Source organism: Choloepus didactylus, chromosome 5 (assembly GCF_015220235.1).
Source record: "Choloepus didactylus isolate mChoDid1 chromosome 5, mChoDid1.pri, whole genome shotgun sequence".
In the NCBI taxonomy this organism is placed as follows: domain Eukaryota; kingdom Metazoa; phylum Chordata; class Mammalia; order Pilosa; family Megalonychidae; genus Choloepus; species Choloepus didactylus.
In genome coordinates, this window is record NC_051311.1 from 32,007,900 (window position 1) to 32,026,164 (window position 18,265).

Below are 18,265 nucleotides of genomic sequence, written 5' to 3' on the forward strand. Positions count from 1 at the left end.
CTGTCAAACTCTAAAATTCCAACCCTGGCTCTGCACTGCCTTCCTATGCAATTTGAGCAGCAGTCAGGCTTTCTTCACTTAGTTCTTTAGGTGTAGAGTCTGTATTTTTTTTTCACTTAACAGAGTTATTGTTTAATTTTTTTAATATAAAGTGAAAATCCTTTATGATCATAAATTTCAGAGAAAATCATTGTTCATGGTTTGGTATAACTTTTCCATGAGCATATATTTTTGTAACTAAGATTTTTTTTAATGTTTTATATGTGTGTCCGTGTTTTAACAAAAGTAAGATAATACTGTACTTTCCATGCAGTATTTGAAATCTAATTATTCTTTTCTGTTTTATCTTTTAATTTTTATTCTAGTGACATTATATAGGACTTAAAATCTCCTCTTTTCACCACACTTACATATATAATTCAGTGCTGTTAACTATACCTGCAATAATGTGTTACCATCACCACCATTCATATCCAAAAGTTTATAATCAACCTAAATAGAAATTCTGTACAAATTAAGCAATAACTCCCCTTCACTACCCCCCACTCCAGCCCATGGTAACCTATGTTCTAGATTCAAACTCTTTGACTTTGCTTATTCAAATTATTTCAGTCTGTATTTTTTAATATTCCTAACCCATAGTACATATTCTGGCTGGATAGGAGGAAAACAAGGGAATAAAACAGTTTGGACAGCTGTTTATGGTGAAGAATGGCTGTAGTGAGAAGAGGTCAGCAGAGCAGATGAGAGAAGAGGTCAAAATGAGCCCTGTGCAAAAGCCAAATGGCTTCGTGTCCCCTGTGGATTCCAGCCCCTGGGAGGAGAAAGAACAGTGAGAGATGAGGACGGCAGTGTTGGTGTCTATGTGAGCCAACCTGAAAGAGCTATTAAATGGAGTCCTGAGAAGATTTGGAAGCACCATGTCACTTCTCAGAAATCCAAAACTCAAATATACCGGAATAATGCTCATGTTCCCCCAGAGAGTTAAAGGAGCCCATTTGTTCTTTGGAAGCACCCCTTTCTCAACAAACAAAGTTCTCTGCCAAACTGTGTTGACTCCTTTCAAATCCCTTAAACAAGCACAACCAATCTGCAGTTCTCTGCTCCCCTTTCTTCTAGAGGAGAAACTAAGGCAGAGAAGAATAACATATGACTCCATTCAACCTTAATCACCCTGGCTAGACCAAACTGAAAATGGGGCACAAGTGTGCCTCTCCATAATGGAACCCTGTGGGGAGGTAGACATTCTGGTTCTGCCAATGACACTGAATCCTAGAAGAAATAAAGCTTACTATAAGTTTTGGGTCACAAATATCATGAAGAAGTCAAGTCTTTCTGAGTTCCTTCACTTTCCCATCCACCCCCTCTTTCCACAGGCATCTAATACTCTCACTCCAGTAACCCTTGGCCAGAGAAATGAATGGGTACACTCACCCTCACTCAGATGAAAGGATTTATCCCCCAGCCTGAACCTTCCGTTTGAGGCTGCTCTTCCTGTGGTTCTTGTTCGTAAAGCCAAGTTATGTTCCTCTAGAGCCCTTTCCACTATTTTATGTTTAGCCATGTTTCCTTAATGTCCGTGTGCCTTAGCAGGCTATAAGCTCCATGATGGCAGGTGTTTCTGTTCACCACTATATCCCTGTGCCTAGGAAAAAAAAAAAACTCAGATTATGCTGCTCTATAAATATTAATGAGTAATGAAGGGATAAATGAATGAAGTGTTGGGGATTTAACATTACACCTCCTCAGAGAATCTTCACTATGAAACAGGAACAAGTAATACATCCTTCCAAGGATTATTGGCATGAGAAGAACAGAAGGAATCTTAGATTCACTCAGTCTAGTCTCCTACCCAGAACAAAGCCCCTCACTGGCCATCCAGCTCCAACCCTAAACAACAGGTAATGTCCACCCTGCCTCCACATAGGGCCAAGTCTAACTGAAGCCGCATGGCAGTCAGCAGAGTTCTGGAAGCAGAACTGAGCACCCATCTTCCGAGGACATCCTCTCTTCTGCCCAACATGCAGTTACAGGTCTCACTCTTTTCTCCTCCTTAGAATCAAGGAGACAGTCAGTTTTTCAACTGTGAGTACCTGACAAGTCTACTTACCTCCTTAATCACTGCACCTTCCCTGACACAAAAAAAAAAAAGAAAAAGAAAGAAAAAAAGAATGGATGAATGAAAAAGAAAGAATGAGAAAAAGAAACAATGAAAGAAAGAGGAAAGAAAGTCAAAAGAGGGTTGCAAATCAAATTGCCCAGATTCCTTGGAGATCAAGAATGGGAGGCTGACTGAGCTCACAACTTCTGGAAGGGAAGGGGAAGTGCCCGGCCCCCGTCAACTGTGACTCAGTCTGATGTAAGTCATTGTTATCTGTCCACAATGGTGGGACAGTGAACAGGGCTTTATGTAGAACAAAGCAGTTCTGTGGAGCAGCAACCAAAGAGAGGGCAAAGTTGGGGAGTGAACCCTCAGGAAAAAAAAAAGAAAATCCCTTAAGCGTGGGTTGGGGACCAACTGGAAGTATGGAATCATTTCTGGGTCTTCCAAAAGGCAAACAGGCTCACAGTGGGCTGAAAACAAAGGAGGAAGAAACCAAAACCTATGCGAGGAGAATACTTGTCCACGTTGAAGCCAAGGTACAATCTCAATCCTACACATCTTTCAACACCCCTGTCAGGGTCCCCAGCTTGCCACCCAGCCCAGCTCCCAGGAACCAGTCTCTCCTTAGAGCCTTTGGCACCAACCACCTGGAAATGTTGGGTTTCTCTCTAGGTCAGCCTGCCTTTTCTCCCAGTGATAATGCCAGAATTTTGAGAACAGGGACAGCCTCCTGCCTCTCTTCTGCATCCTTTTCAGCTTCTCGAACAAACTTTGAAGAGGGAAGATGCTCAACACACCTCTCTGATTGCTAGACCGACAAACCGTAGAATCCAGTAAACAGCACCCCCAAGGCTGGTCCCAGCTCCGTATCGCCACAGTCTCCATGCAGACTTCAGCTACCATAGACACACACCCAGGTGCAAAGCATTTGCCTTCTTCAAGAGCCGGGTCTGACTCAGATGGAAGAAGTGCCCAAATAGCCGGTGTGGCTGCTTAAGCCCCAAATAGTCCAGAGCTGAAATAACCTGAAGAAAATTCCTCCTGCTGCCATAAAACGGCTCCAAATAGCCTTTTGGGTGGCCAGCCTGCGTTCCCCACCTACGACTGCCACTTACTCAGCTCGGCCGGGCTTCTGGTTCTCTCTAACTGTGCAAAACATGACCTAAGCATTTTGCATCTTGTACCACAGAGTGTCACTAAATCAGGAAAATCATTATGCAAGTGGTGATTTTTTAAGTAGGGCAAAACTCCATTTAGAAACCATCTCCAAGCAAGTTTGCCTGTTTGCTTCTTTGCCTCAGCTCCCCATCTCCTGTGGAGAGGCCTGAAAGGGGCCAGGCCCCAGGACATCACCTCTTGATAGAGACAGAAAGTTCACATTGTCTTTGTTCTTTATCAAAAAATGTCTCTCAACGCGAATTCATTATCAGAGTTGGAACGGAGGGTTAACGTAGAAGCAGGAGGGAAGCAGCCTGCCTGGAAGGACTGTCTCCCAGGGTTTCCAGCTCTGCTCCTAAAGCAAATATCGCAGTGTATCCAGAGCCACGGAATCACTCCCTGTGGGCGGCCGCCTGGCCCCATGACTGTGGTGGATGAGGACTGATATTTCTCCTCATTTGTCCTTGCTACACAACTGCTTGCTCCCAACTATTTGAATGCTATCTCGGGCTTCAGGCTCGCAGAGCGAATCCCCAGGTTCTAGGCAGAGAGAAGCAGGGAAGCACAGAGTACAGGGCAAGGCCGACGTGGGGACCAAAGAAGTCTTCCTTAAACCAGAGAAACAACAAGCAGGAAACCCCTTTACTGAGCACCCCAGAACCTCCCAAGCCAAGTAAACCTCTTCCCCTCATAACACCTCCAGGAATGTCTGGCCTCTAAGAACTTGCCATTTAAAATCCAGTTCTTTAGATTATTCCCTAATCAGAGAGGAATTTTGGCAGGAATAGAATAGAAGATACACCCCATAATGTCAGGTGAGCCATCAGGCTTCCTGGTGATGTCCTGTCAGGGACTGATAAGCTGCTCTTATTCCAGCTCTAAAAGAAGCCTCTTTCAATTCTACTTTTTTCTTAAAGCACCCTCATTCCAGCTTTACTCAGGTCTCTTCTCATGCAGTGGCATTGCTTAGTGGATATTGCACACATAGCATTCCCTAGAATTAATGGGGTTCTCCTTGTTAGGCATGGGTTTCACTCACAGGAGTGGGAGGTCTAAAGCAATGGTGAGGCAGGAGAATGAAAGGCAATAAGAAAGGAAGAGAGAAAGAAGGTGTGCTGGTATGGATATATTATGTCCCCCAAAAAACCATATTTTTAATGCAATCTTGTGGGGGCAGCCTGATTAGTCTGTTGATTAGGGTGGGAACATTTGATTAAATTATTTCCGTGGAGATGAGGACCACACCCATTTGGGTGCATCTTAATTAAATCACTGGAGTCCTATAAGAGAGCTCACAGACAGAAGGAGCTCAGAGCAGCTGAGAGGGACATTTTGGAGAGAAGCTAAGAGCTGACACTGACACTGATGCTGACACTTGGAGATGCTTGGAGACATTTAGAGATGCTAGCCCAGATGGTTAGATGCACAGGAGCTGAAGAAGCTAAGAGAGACAAGCCCAGAGACATTTTGGAGAAAGCCATTTTGAAACCAGAACCCAGGAACAAAGGATCAGCAGCCACCAGCCACATGCCTTCCCAGCTAACAGAACATTGGCCTTTTTTCATTGAAAGTATCCTCTTGTTGATGCCTTAGTTTGGACACTTTTATGGGCTTCAGACTGTAAATTTGTAACCTAATAAATCCTCTTTTTAAAGATAATCCAATTCTGGTATTTTGCATAACAGCAGCATTAACAAACTGGAACAGAAGGAAAGAGTGGTACATAGAAGAGATGATAAAGGGCTACCACTGCTAACTGTTTGGGGGGCCACCCTATACCAGAAACACAAACAGGAGTGAGAGAGGCCAAAAAGGAGACTGAAAATCATTAGTAAAAGTTGCATTATGGGAACTCTCATACCCTGCTGGTAGGAGTGTGTACTAGTAAGAATATACTTGGTTTGGGCTACAGTAACAAACAACCCTCAATCCCAGAGGCTTAGTACATCAAACTTTAATTCTTGTTCACACTTCAGGACCATCACAGTTAGCAAAAGAGTTCTGCTCATCGTGATTACTCAGAGACCCAGACTGACAAAATTTCCATCTCTGTATATGCTTCCATGATTACTAAGGCAAGGAGAAGACAGAGTGAAAATATGCTGGTTCTTAAAGTTTCCATCCAGAAGTGACACACGCCACCTCCACTCATATTTCATTGACCCAGACAAACCACATAGCCACTCCTGAGTCCAACAGGGTGCAGTGCATAATCCTCTCACAAAGAGGAATCCAATGAGTTTTAAATAATAACACAACCCATCGCAGAGTGTAAATTAGTACAACCGCTTTAAAAACAGTTTGACATTATCTAAAGAAGCTCAAGAAATGCACATCCAATGGCCCAGCAATTCTGCTCCTGAGAATATGACCTACAGAAATTCCAGGGCATGTGCACAGGAGACATATACGAGCATTCGTATCAGTGTTGTTCGTAATACCCCAGAACTAGAACTAAATCAGATGTCCATTAACCATGGATGGGTAAGGAAATTATGGTGTATTTTGGTGAACAGAATATTATAAAGCAACAAAAATGAGCAAATTAGAACTACATGCAACAAAATGGATAAATTACCCCTGGTAACGTTGAATATGACTCCCAGGGAGGAATCTGGACCCGGCATCGTGGGATGGAGAACATCTTCTTGACCAAAAGGGGAATGTCGGATGGAGAACATCTTCTTGACCAAAAGGGGGATGTGAAAGGAAATGAAATAAGCTTCAGTGGCAGAGAGATTCCAAAAGGAGCCGAGAGGTCACTCTGGTGGGCACTCTTACGCACAATATAGACAACCCTTTTTAGGTTCTAATGAATTGGAATAGCTAGCAGTAAATACCTGAAACTATCAAACTACAAGCCAGAACCCTTGAATCTTGAAGACAATTGTATAAAAATGTAGCTTATGAGGGGTGACAATTTGATTGGGAAAGCCATATGGACCACACTCCCCTTTGTCCAGTGTATGGATGGATGAGTAGAAAAACGGGGTGGGGGGGGGGGATCACCCAGTGATCTTTTTTACTTTAATTGTTCTTTTTCACTTTACTTTTTTTTCTTATTACTTTTGTGTGTGTGGTAATGAAAATGTTCAAAAATTAATTTTGGTGATGGATGCACAACTATATGGGGGTACTGTGAACAACTGATTGTACGCTTTGTATGACTGTATGGTATGTGAATAATTGAAAAAAAAAATTTTAAAGTATAATGTTGAGCAAAACAAACAAGACTCAAAGGAATATACACAGTGCAATTCCATTTGTATAATGTTCAAAGTAGGCAACCCTAAATTACATTGTTTGAGATGCATATATAGCTAGAAAACTAAAAAGCCAATCAAGGAAGGGCTCATCATAGAAGTCAACATTGTGGTTACCTCTAGAGAGAAGGGAGGGGAACTTCTGCTGAGACAGCAGCACTCTATTTCTTGAGTTGACTGGGGGATTGCACATGGTATACAATTATTCAAGTCACCACTTCCTTCAGGTCACATGTGACTGTCAGGAATTATTCCCAGTCCCCACCTCTGAGACTGATCCCTGGCATGGAAGAGCTTTTTATTTTCAATAAGCCGCCTGTCTTCTTGTGCTTGGATGGGAACTCACCACTACTCACTTTAAAATCATCAGAGCAAGATGAGTCCTTAGAAGCAGCATGATCTGATACCTGTATTTTACTTAGAATAATAATGGCTACCTTTTATTTCATCTTTACTGTATGATATTTTATCTCATGTGTCTTAATCAGGTAAGAGAATTACTATTGTGACCCTCATTTTACAGAGGGGGAAGATGAGGCTTTGCGAGGCTAAGAAACTTGTCCACTGTCAGTCACGTGGCCAATCAGTGCTGAACCCTGAATTCACACTCAGCTCTCAAAACAGAGGGACATGAGGCCCAGAGAGGTTTGGTGACCTACTACCCAAGCACACATCACAAAGGTGGTGAAAGGTAACATAAAGACTAGAACACAGGTATCTAAAATTTTCCTGCAGAAGAACCACTTTAAATTAGCATGCATCCACCTTTTCCAGAAACCCAGGCTTACCACCAGCCCCCTCCGCAGAGTTTCCCCAGCTCCGACTCACTGCCCACTCACCTGGCACTAACCACTGTAGCCTTGGATGGTTATCCTTTCACGTGAGCCACAGATAATATCCTCCCAACAAAAACAGGAAGGGAGACCTCCATATTGTTCTAGGGCAGTGGCTACAATATAGTAATTGTTCAATAAGGATGTGTTGGTTCCTTAATTCACCTTCCAAATCAAAGCTCTGACTACTTCTGTCCTCTCTAATGTGTGGTCAGCACAAATGACACAACTGGAAACACTTGTCCTTTTTCCAGAATTCTGGGGGGCTTGGGGGAGTGGAATTGCAATGACAACAATGCTGATTTTTTTATGTGATTGGATCTGATTTTTTGTGAATTTCTAGTTTCAATAATGATGCTTTCTCACATGAGAAGAGAGAATCTTGTTTGCCAGAGAAGTAGGTTTGCAAAAGCCAATGTACAAAATTGAACGGGGTGTTTGGGGGTTGAGGGGCAGCTGGAGTTGCCACCCTGCAATTGCAGATATCTGCTTGAGGCTAGGCAAGCACCGTTCTGAGTATGGAGACATTTCAAGGAACTGAAAAGGATTTCTCTTACTTACTTTGGAGTTAAGAAAAGAGTGGTTAATGCAAGCTGAATGAGAGATCAAACTGTTTTCTGGGTGTGTTGGCAATGGAGACATGACTAAAATACTTACTGTGAAGTAAGTACAATATTCCAAGTGCTTTGACAGTGGCAACTTGTATACAATGCTTGGGTCAAACTGAGAATTCTCCCAGTGACCTAACTACCCAAAGTGCACTAAGATTCTCAGGCAGAGCACACGTCAGCGCCTCCGTCCCACCAGATTCCATATCCCAGAGGGTAGAATTGCTTCCAAGGGATGAAACTAAATTCATTTTCAAAGTTAGAGAGGAGAGCAAGGTTCCAAACACCAGAGACAAATCAAACGCTCACCCTCACATTTAACTGATTGGTTCCCTGCGTGTCACTGATCTCCCCACCGCCCGCTTTGATATGACCTAATTTGTACCAACCTTCTGGGTTCTGGGATCTCTGAGAAGTTGTAGGAAAGTGGGGGCCTAGGAAAAAATGAGTGTGAAGTTAAATCCTAAGATGACCTTGGCTCCTAAAGATGCCAGCTCTCAGATCTTCAAATTGCTCTGCTGAATTTCTAGAGGTCAGGAAGACAGAGGGCTGCTAATGGACACCATAATGTCACTGAGTACTTAAGATGCAATCATTATTTTTAGCTCACTCTTTAGAAATTATCCCAATATATAATTTTTGTCAGTTAGCAGATAAACTTAAATATGTATGAGACGTCTCTATAAAATTACTAGGAGGGTTTTCTGTATGGCTTATAGCATCCATATTATTGTTTTACAGTCATGCCACATGTATACTATTTGTAAGACACAGAATTTGTGCTTGAAGTGTGTGTAGGTCTGTTGGTGTGAAGAGCCAAGGGTAACACAAGTCTATTTAGTGGTTGACTATTATCCTTAGGCTCCATCAGATGTCTGTGGTGAGCTTGCAAGGAATAGAAAGCACCAACAGAATGTTGATAAAGTAATAAAGCTGATAAAGAAGCAAGTTGATAAAGCCATGAAATTCCCAGAGTGGTGAGTGAGATGCCCCTGAGAGTCCCTAAGAAGGTCTACATCCAGGAGACAGCTCCCCTTGGTCCAGATACCTACAGTCACAAAACTCAATAACCAGAGTTCTATTCCACACCCTTTCTTCATCCTACTTTTAAGAAGCTGACAAATGTCATTTTAACTCATATTGTGGATTAACTTAAATTACACAGTTTCTAGGCTATCCACAGGTAGAACCCAATGCCTCACAATATTCAGGTGGCCAAAGTAGAGACGTGAGCAGGAGAGAAGAGGACCACCGGAGCACAATCTCTGGTCACCATCCTTGGAACCGTGCTGCTCAACATTGCATCAATGTAGAAGACGTGATCCATTAACACGTAAGGCCAACAGAAGCTTGAAGATACAGCTAATATTCAAATGACTGAATCAAAATTTTAAAACCGTAGAAATAGTCTAAATATATTGTTAAACTAACAAAATGAAATTTATCAAGGATGAATATAAAAATCCTAAAATCAAGTTATATGCCCCTTATAAGCTGGAGTAGAATCATCAAGATAATTCAGAACATGTCAAAAAGATCCTGTGGATCTGACTACAAATGACTGCATAAAGATGATTTTTTTTTCTTTAGTGACCAAAGTCTCTTTAGTGACACAAAGCACAAAGACAAATAACAAACTGTTTTCTTGAAAGCATATAACAAACTTTTTGGGAAGTGGTGTCAATTTGGGAGGTGACTGTCAAGGTGAGCTGGGGGAGGGGAGGGCTTGAGCTGGCCCACTCTCCATGGTACAGAGTTAAATGAGGAAAGCAAGCTTGAGAGATATCTCCTTTTGCATAATAATAAAAAGAAGGCACTTCAGGGACATAATTATAAATACCTGTTCCTGTTATTCAATTTTGAAGTCACAGAAAATGTAAGAGGAAGAATCGCAGATTCTTAGAGATGGTAGGAACTTGGAGCCCATCTAGTTCAATTCCTACCCAATGCAGGTGATTTTTTTTTTTTTTTTTTTTTTTTTTGGACCACCTTGGACTGACGGTTGTTTGGTCTCCAATGGTACATTTTGAGGAGAGAAACAAAGTGCTGTTTTTCAAGTTTAGTCTCTAGAAATGCTACATTGGAATAAAAATACCTGGAGTAAGTATGTACTCACTACTCCCTAGCATCCCACTCTATCCCCAGACACCTTAACTGCGACTTCCATCCACTGGCCCACTGGCCTTGGCTCTGCCTGATGGAGCAGCCCAGTAGTTCCACTCCTCTCATTTAACAGCCCTTCAAGCAACTGAAGACAGCTATTGTGTTCATTTTGTCAGGATATCTTTTTCAGCATAATGACAATAAGAACAATTTAAGCAAATCTGTTGAGTGCTCACTTAGAGACAGACATTGCACTTTACATAATTATCTCATTTAGAGAAAGCCTCTGTAATTATGCATATTTTTCAGATGAGAAAACAGGTTCAGAGAAGTTAAGTAACTCTCCAAAGTCACACAGCTAATAAGTGGTAGAGTTGGGAATGGACCACAAAGCCCCCATTCCTGACTACCATACTACGATTCATTACTTATATAGCTTTTTGTTCTGTTCTATGCATTCTTCTTGGAACTGAGGCTAGTTTGCTTAATAATTGTTCTTAAAAGGCCCAGGTCCAGACATAATCTGCTGAATTTGGTTTGATCAGTTTCTGGCTGGTTTCATGCCTTCTTGAAGTCCAAGTTTATAAAAAATATTCTCCAAGGAAACCCCTTACTCTCTGGAAGAACTAGCTCAGCTAAGCCCAAGATCTCTCCATGGCCATGACTTAGAGCCACAGGCTCAGGGAAGGCTAGAGCTAGGAACTGGAAATAGGAGGGAAAAGATGTTCCTTTCCGAATCTCCCACACATTGCAATACCCTCTTCTACAAATGGGGCCAAATTTCAACAACTGTACAAGACCTTATGGCTTGAGTAAATGGAGCAATGTATGCCCAATTCTAATCTTCTAGCACATATCTTCACTTCCAGAAGTCTCAACAGTGGCACGGGCATAATATCTGGAAAGTTCTTCTCCAGACTGGGATGTAAATAACTACAAAAGAGCTAAATAACTACCGAACTCATTTAATTACCCAGGGGCTCTCTCATACCATTTCCTTTCTCCATTTCAGTCTGTAAAGTCCTTTTAGTTTCATAGTATCTCTTCCCCACCCCCCACCCCCTGATTATGTTCATTGTACAAAATTTGGAAAATACATGAAGGTAGTTTTAATCACCTTTAACCACCCCACCCCCAAAACTAGAGCTAAACAATGACTATCTTGTGTACTTCATTCCAATCTTTTCCATATGTGTGTGTATTCAAAAAGATTCATGTATATATAACATTTATTTTGCAACATTAAGTTTATAAGATTTCTTACAAATGGCTCTGTAACTTACCATTACAGTATGAAAATGTTCCAGTTCATGAGATAGTCTTCAAAATTATGACACTACATGGATAGAGTTTATTTTATTGAACAATTCCCTATTTTAGTTATTTATGTTGTCTCCAATCTTTTGGTATTATATACAATATTGAAATAAAAAAATTCTTATACATAGCTATTTGTGTGCAAAGTAATTATTATTTCTTTAGGATAAATTCCTAGAAGAGGTCTATTGCTGGGTCAAATGGTTTAAACATTTAGAATCTTGATAAATAGATTCCAAAAACCTGAAGCCATATACTCAATGCTGTATATGAGAGTATTTTGTATTGCTCAACATTTTGCCAAATCCGGTGAGTTTTATCTCATTGTTTTATCTCTGCCGATTAATACTCGAAAAATATTTTTTATTTTACTGTGAATCATTTGATGACTTATGCAGTTGAACATTTTACTTACTTGTATTGGCCCATTTGTCTTCTGTGAATTGTCTATTGATACTGTTTGCTCATTTTTCTACTTGAATATTCAACCTTTTCTTATTGATCCTTAGGAGCATTTTTACATTTAAGGGTTTTTACCTCTTTGTCCTATGTGAATATTTTCCAAGACTTTTTTTGCATTAAATACTATTTTTACATGTAATTATTTAATCGACATAAAATTTATTTTGGTTGTCTTTAGGGAGTAGAACTCTAACTCTTCTTTTCCAAATAGTTAACCTAGTGTCCCAACACCATATATACTGATGTAGAATGTATATTTTATCATCTACTTAATTATTTTTAGATATTAGATCTGTTTCTAGTTTTCTTTTTTCCTTTGATCCACCATTTTCACACTATTTGATTTAAATTTCTTAATAATACCTTTCATCTGGTATAGAAAATACACCAATCATTAATTTTCTTTTCCAAAAACTTTTGTCTATTTTCACCCATTTATTATTTCTCTGATTTAGAATGACTTGATCAAGCTTCAAAAAATTCTGACATAACTTTGGAAATGCATTATATTTTTTAATTAATTGTGGAAAAGTGTCTTTATAATGTCCAGTCTTTACATTTAGGAACATGGTATCTGTTTCCATTTAGTTAAATGAAAAAAAAATTGGTAATTTTTTAAATGTATTCTCAAATTTCTTAAATTTATTCCAAGATATTTTATATGTTGTAATGAATATGATCTTTTCTCCCCTTATGTTTTCAGCCTGGTTATTTTTAATGTTCAGATCATCCATTGGTCTATGTTTTTATGTTGTAACTGGTCAATTTAGTTCAAACTCTTAATAGTACCAATAGCATTTCCTACTTATTCTCTCAAGTTCTTTGGGTAGACAACCAAAACATCTACAAATAATGATGATTTTTTTCTCTGTACTTTGGAAATTAATATGTTATCTCATGTTTTTCTTGACTTATTACATTGTCTAAAACACGCTAAAGTGGGGGAAAAAAGGATTTTCTTATCTCATTCTTCAGTTTAACAAGAATGCCTCAATTATTTCACTCTGAAGTTTGATGTTAGGTTTCAGTGTAAAAGACAGAATATCTATCAAGTTAATAAGAATCATTCTATTCCAATTTTCACAGAAACATTTTCATCATGAATAGAGTTGAATCTAACCAAATGTCTTCTGGAAATTTGCCAAGATGAATAAATATGTATTTCCTATCATTAGGCCTATTGATGCGATAAATCATATTAATAGTATCTTATATTAAACCATCATCTCATTCCTGCAATAAATCTTTATTTAAATTCAGTTGTACTGTTTTTTCAAGATTTTGCTGGGCTTTATTTGGTAGCATTTTATTTACGATTAAATGCATCTATATGCATAACTATGATTGGTCTGAAATTTTTCATACAATTTTGATCACCATTCATATCGGAATTATACTAACTTTCCAAAATAAGTAGCCTTGGATGGCCTTTTTATGACTGTTTATATAACATGAAAAGTATCTGTTCCCTGAAAGTTTGATGAACTTGTCACTAAAACCACGTCCCAGACTTATTATTTTCTTGTCTTGGTGGTAATTCTTTGACAACTCTTACAATTTCTTCCATGGATGTCAATCTTATTGAGTCAGTTTGCCAGTCTTTATCTTCCAGAAAATAATCAAATTTATAAAAATCTACAAACTTACAAGCAGAGTACTGCAAACATTTTTATTCTCATTTTTGCTTCAGTAACTTCATATCTATGCTCACATCTTTTCCATGTCTAATTTTATGCACTTGTGTTTTCTCTTTTTTCTTTATTTGTCTTTTGGGATATATTTATTCGTGTTGTGGTGTTTTTTAAATCAAACAACCAATTTATGGATTTAAAATCCATTTTACTATTCTTCTGCTTGATTTCTGTATATTTCATTTTCTTTTCCTAGCTTTCCTTGTTTTGCATGTGTGTTTATTCTTGTTGTCTTTTTTTAATTGCTTGAGCACTTAGCATATTTACTTACATTGTTTTCTTGATAGTAATGAATGAATTTAGCACTCTAAATTTTCATGAATACTGTTTTGATCGCTTCCATAAGAGTTGATATGCAAGGTCCTCATCAATACTAACTAAAAGGTAAGTGACATTTTTATTCTGTCTTTAATGCAATTTATCTCATGGATAGACTTTTAATTTCCAAAAGGTTTAGGGTTGGTATTTAAACTTTCGGTCAACATGGAAATGGTGTTTTAGCCAGATCCTGATTTCAATGGATAGAGATCACAGGGAAGGGTTTTAGGGCAGAGGGAACAGCACCAACAAAGGCATGGAGTCAGGCATAGTCAGAGCCGGCAAATAATCCAATAATCCACCACCAGGACAATGGATCATGCTAAATTGTTGATGTACTTGACTTTCATGCCATTCCTTATTGGCATTCATAGAGAACTCTGACTAGTTACTAGGGTGGGGCCTCTCTCTCTCTCTCTCTCTCTCTTTCTCCCTCTCTCTCTCTTTTCCTAAACTGATTTCTTCTGAAAAACTTTTTTAAAAAGCAAAAGTGTCTAAGAAATATATAGCACTGTTTTAAAATCTAAAAGCAATGCTTTCAAATTATGGAGATTCTAAATAAGAAAATCACACCATCTACACAAACAAACACGTACTTGAGTATCTCAGAATCATTTTCTCTTCCCACACACTGACAAGGAGCAACAGACTCAGTGGTCGAATGCCAGAATTCATGGATGGCTCTTTCCATTAGGAAACCAGGGCCTGAGAGCTGCCAGCAGCTGTCACCCCAGGGTCTGCCATCATCAGGCTGCCTGCCTGCCACCATTCATAGCTGAAATGCTGGCATCAAGTATAAAATTCATCCTAGAAACCAAAAGCCTATATTAAAACAAAGCACATTTCAAAATCTTCTGTGAAGTGCATCTCAAGCCACATACTCTGCCCCCTCACAAATCTAAATCAGCTTTTACTTTTGGACATGGCTTTGTATTGCTCCTTTTACCTTGGACCATCTCTGAAGTAGTAAACAATAGCCATCTGCATCTACAGAGAGAAAAAGAACTGGCATGATAGGCATCACCCAGGAAGCAAGCATTTCCCTAGCAGCTGAAGAGGAAGGAAGAAGGTTCTGCAAAGTCTTTGTGCTCCTATCCACACCAGCACCATGGCTAGGACTCCTAGACTAAGATTTTGAAATTTCACATGATATTATGCACTCTGTGTGACATTATCCACCGATATCCTACCTTGGGCAGTTTAATCATTTCTTGAAAACAATGCAAATGGAAAACAAAGTTATTTTGACCAGCTCCAGAGACTGAAAGGCCTTGGCTGCTTCGTGGCAGACAATAGAAGAAAGTCTGCAAACAGATAAGAAAGAAAACATGATTAAATCACAGAGGTGACATTAAATCAATAGAAGCAGTGCAAGATCAATATTCCTTTGCTCGGGGTAACAGCAGTGGGCTTGTGCATATTTTCAGATTGCTTCAAGATTGTTTCCTATTTGAATTGTACAAAAAAAAAAGACTCTGGAGGACAATGGGGGAGGGCTGCTATTTTCTTAAATATCTAATTAGATTCTTCAAGTATGGTCATATTTTTCTTCTTTGATGCAGCAGTATAGTCGATCAATTTCAGCTCCATGCACATATGCGATGCCAATACCAGTAATAACATGGATAGCTGGGCAATTACCAGATAAAAGTTATTCTGAGTTGACCAATAGAAAAATTAAGGAGCTTCTATTTGCCAATGTAACGGCCAGGTTGGTAGAAATCCAAGCAATTCACTTTCGATGCATTGAGTTTGTATCATTTAACATTTGACGGTTGACTGGGGGTTCACGGAACAGATTTCCAAATAAGGGAGCAGCAAATTCAATAGATCTATTTGTTTTAATTGAGGAAGTATCAGCAAGGAAAAAATTTCAAACAGGGAAAAGAGAACCTGGGTTCCAGCACTAATTCTTCTTCTACCTACCAGGTGAGCTTAAGCTTTCTAAGCTCTCTGGACCTTAGTTCTTTTCATCTCTAAAATGAGGCTATGGGACTAGATACTCTAACACCTTTTAGAACATCCAAAATTCTGATTCTGTCTAAAATTTGACTGAAATTCCTGTGAATCATTTTTGCATAGCGAAAACCAAGCCAGAGGGGAAAAAAGACATTGGGACATTTTTCAAGCACTCTGGAAAAATCATACCTAAACAATATTATGTGCAAGAAAGTGTTTTATCAGTAAAGAAAATACAAATACAGCACAAGCTATATCCTGCCATCGATCTGAGCACGGAACAGGGGCAGGATATGGCCATGGGTTTGCATTTGTTATTAATAGGAAGGCTGAATTTTCAGGACAAAAATAACATTATCCTCTGAACCAAGGAAATGTGAAGCTGTAAATAAAATATATGCAATAGCTCACTGAGAAGAGGGTATATTTGATATTGTTCTTCAAAAGATTTTACTGTACGGGGCTCAGTGAAAGTTCCACACAAAAATGTGCCAGGCTTCTAAACTGAGAGGTTATAATTCAGCAATAAATGATAACCTTGGCTAATTGTCCAGAAATAACAAATATAGATCAACAGGAATGCATAGCTTATCCTTTCACATGGCTCTTTCAGAGTCAAAAGAAAGAGGATGCTAGTACCCCAGGATGATTCCCTGGCACCAAAGCAGAGAGGCAAAGGCTGTGAGGAAGCACCGAAGACACAGAAATGCTGGGCCTCTTTTGTTTGGGAAATCTAAAACAGTAGGGAAAATATAATTCCAAATCTCCTTAATACCATAGCTGCCATTATCGCACCTAAAGAATGTGGTGGTATCAGGAAGAGGATGATACAATGGTGTTCTGGAACCCAGAAGCCTGAATCTCTGTCATCCAAGATCTGAAGCAAATGACTTCAGTCTCTGAACCTGTTTGCTCACTGGCAAAACAGGTATGAGCACCTGCTTTCACGGGCTGGTGTGAGGCTTAGATAACCTGTGAAAGGGCTTTGCAGGGTCAATCCACCTAGAACCCGTTTGCTTCAGAGGACTTTGGCATCCATTCTGGTGAGCTGTTTTTTGTTTTTTGTTTTTTTCTTTTTCTTTTTTAATCTTTTTGGCCTTTTAAGCATTCTAGACCAAGTTGTCTAAGGGTGTATCTGATTCCGTTTTACTCTTCTAATAATTCTCAAGATTGCAGCATTTGAAAACAGTGAGATGTTTAGTATACACCTGAGCGACTTCTCTTTACTTATTTACTTTAAGGATGCTTCTTCAAATAATAGTTTCCATTTCAAATAATAGTTTCAGTGAGCTCACCCGTAGAGTAGGGATGTGGGAGCCTCCATCCTGTGCCTCAACTGCACACAGCCAAGGGGAAGAGGAAAATATGGAAGCGAGGCCCTGCAGTGCATGGTTCTGGAGCTCCGTGGAAGGTGCTGTCTGGTATTCCAGACGCTCTGAGGAGGGGCTACCTTGGCAGGCTAGGAGGGCCTCATGAAGGAGGTGGCACTTCCACTGGGTCCTGAAGGATAAGATGAAGAAAGAGAGGAAGCTGCATTCTAGGCCAAGTGACATGTTGAGCCCAACACCAAATCACAACGTGGAGGCACATTTGGGGCCGAGCGAGCATCTGGGAGAGCTGTGGGGAGGGGAGAAGGGGGAGTTAGAAAGACACAGCTGGAAGAGTGGACTCCGACACCTCATAAAGGCCTGTGAATGCCTCGCTCAGGAGGTAAACAGACAGAAATGATCCCGTCTATGCCTGAGAAACCTGTTAATCTCCCCATGCCTCCCCCACCAAGAGAAGAAGCAGACTGAACGAATACATGTTTTTTATTAATTTTTAAAGTTTTACTGATCCCCAAAATTCTTTTAAGGGGGAAGAGAATACTTGGAGGATGTCCCCAATATTGGAAGGTTGATATGCAGGAAGACAATTCTGCCCCCCACAAGATCATTCTAACACAGCATGTGTTAGAAATAGAACACTGGACAGGGTGAACCTCAAAGCATTTTTAACCCCCCTTTCCTGAGGTGTGGCCAAAGCTCAAGGCTCTGTCGGAAAAGGACTGCTTGGAGCAGCTGGGCAGCCATCCCCTCCCACCCAGGCTCACCCAGTTCCGATAACATCGCAGCCCTCAGGGTGCTCCTTCGCAAGACTGTTCCCTGCAAAATTCAGAGTTAATTAATTCGGTGCCATGGGATGGAGTCCGACAATGGGGGTCTATTCTCCCCTAGTTGTGCATGAACAATTCCATTTCATATTCACAAACTAAATTATGCCTGTGCATTGAAGGGAGGCTGGGGCCCTGGGGGACTGTTTTGCTGGGTGTATTTCATGTGTTCAGGAGCTCCTTAGGTAGCGAGAGACAGCCTGGAACAGGTGAGGTGGGCCCCACCTAGGGAACCTGGGGCCCCTTGGCGATCTTCTAAGGAAAGTGTGACCCACCTGAGCGGAGGGCTGATACGCG

The 18,265-nt window shown here is 40.2% G+C and overlaps 1 long non-coding RNA gene across 1 annotated transcript; it reads right to left on the reverse strand.

Annotated features, from left to right (window-relative positions):
- Nucleotides 1-5,769: 5,769 nt before the first annotated feature.
- Nucleotides 5,770-17,944, reverse strand: LOC119533875. The gene is made up of 4 exons (XR_005216922.1): nt 17,909-17,944; nt 17,112-17,433; nt 15,048-15,161; nt 5,770-5,943 (listed from the first exon to the last, which is right to left on the reverse strand). It is a non-coding gene; the product is annotated as an uncharacterized LOC119533875 (long non-coding RNA).
- Nucleotides 17,945-18,265: the final 321 nt, after the last annotated feature.